The sequence below is a fragment of the Pinus tabuliformis genome, chromosome 8 (genome assembly GCF_031772625.1).
Source record: "Pinus tabuliformis cultivar Carrire ecotype Pingquan chromosome 8, CPIR1, whole genome shotgun sequence".
Lineage (NCBI taxonomy): Eukaryota > Viridiplantae > Streptophyta > Pinopsida > Pinales > Pinaceae > Pinus > Pinus tabuliformis.
This window is the reverse complement of record NC_142294.1, coordinates 1,372,659,613-1,372,661,493: the sequence shown is the minus strand read 5'-3', so window position 1 is coordinate 1,372,661,493 and position 1,881 is coordinate 1,372,659,613. Positions and strand designations below refer to the sequence as shown.

Below are 1,881 nucleotides of genomic sequence, written 5' to 3'. Positions count from 1 at the left end.
AAAAAAAAAAAAACTTTGGATTTGCAACCGATTAGGGTTTCAAAAACTTCAAAGCTTACAAAATTTTTAATATAATGCAGAGCCCTAAAAACATTCAATAACGTGTAACAAGGGAATATGTAGCAAGCAACCAGGACTCTGGGGTTTCAATTCTATAAAAAAATCAATGAGTTGTCCTCATTTAAAATGCCTCCTAACCACCAAAATTAAGTAAAATCCCAACAATCTCCATGGGAATTTGGAAGAATAAAGACAATCCTTAAGGACAGTTTGTTCCATAAACCATTTGATAAATAAAAGGAAATTACCTCTCTCCTAAGACTGTAGTAGTGTCATTTGGACTTGTAATGAATTTTTTGCGTCGCCTCATCATTGAATTCAACATTGCAGGCAGTAGAGGTAAAGTCTAGCCTGATATTTTTTTTAAGAAGAGAATAAAACTAATTATATTTTCCAAAGAATTTTTTAATTAGAAAAACTCAAAAATACAAGTACGTGAGAAACTTCAGTTCCTACAAATGTAGTAACAATTGAGTTTTATTACTCGTGTAACAACTATACACAATCAAAAGCTTTAAAATACCTTCTTAGTGTTCGCCATGATTTCTTATCAAAAGAACAACAAAATTCAAATTATATGTGTCTTACATGCATCCGTTCGTTGACTCATCAATCACCTTCATGAATATTCAATATATTTGTGGGCACATCTTTGCACTCTCCTATTGTAGGCTTGACTATCATTCTCATATAGTTGGGCAGATTGAGGACTTGTTGGGCTAGTGAGATTTGGATCCATGAGCAGAGATTGAGTTGATGCCAATATTGTACAAACATTATGGCAAGGAGACAAAGCATCCTAGATGATTTCCATGCACAAAGTTCCATCATCATATACGTTAGGATGGAAGACATCTGAGGTAAATCACACTCTAGGTAGGTTCTCAAGATAATTTTCCCCAAAAATTTAACTCAACCCAGAATTCTCACCTTCCCAAGGGGTCTCGTCAGGACCAAATATGGTAGTGCTCCATAAGAAGAGATTCTCTTTATAGTGAGGACTTGCACTACAACCCTTTAGAGGCTTGTTCCTAATAGCCATCAAGTCAGAAATAAGTCTAAGCTATGTAGAGGATGACATTCTCATAGCCAGAACTAAGGCTAGGGTTTTACCTCCCTGTCGAGCAGTGAAATTTTATAGATCAACTTGTGTTTGTTGTATGGGTCCCATAAAATCTCAAAAAATAGATCTCCAGTTCGCGCAAGTTGCACAAATATATTGCTAGAACTAAATCCATAAGTAGAAAAATTTTGAGTTGGATCAACGAAGAAGACCAAGGCAGAAAGGTAAAGAATATACAAAAAGAGATCAAGCAGGGCCTAAGACTCTAACCTGCAACAGTATTCCCATAACTTCTCCTTCCTGATTTATTGTATAAGAGAAATCAATCATTCCCTCCAATATTTCCAATGAATTAGTTTTTAAATTAGTTCTTAAGTTATTTTAATTTTAATTTTTTTATATTTTCTTTTAATTTTAATTCTTTTATATTATCGTAAGAATTTTTAATGGGATAATATTCTACCATATTCAGGTTTAAAATGTAATTTATTCCCCCAATATGTTAGTGTACTTAAAGTCTTGAATCAATTTGGATTCATTTTAATCTTGAATATAAATTGAATATGAAGGAATTAAGGTTTTTTTTAACATTTAGAAAATGTATCGTTAAGAGTTATCAATATGTAAAGTGAATTTTCACTTCTACCTTATCAAGTTAATGAAAAGATTGAAGAATTTTACGTTGAAAAATCTAAAATGCATATTCTATCAAGTTTAATAAAATATTGAAATATTAGGACTTTTTTCTTGGATCTCAT

The 1,881-nt window shown here is 32.1% G+C and overlaps 1 pseudogene; it reads right to left on the bottom strand.

The window, feature by feature from the left end:
• Positions 1-679: 679 nt before the first annotated feature.
• On the bottom strand, positions 680-1,147 carry LOC149240615 (ubiquitin-conjugating enzyme E2 1 pseudogene; annotated as a pseudogene).
• Between the last annotated feature and the right edge of the window lie 734 nt (positions 1,148-1,881).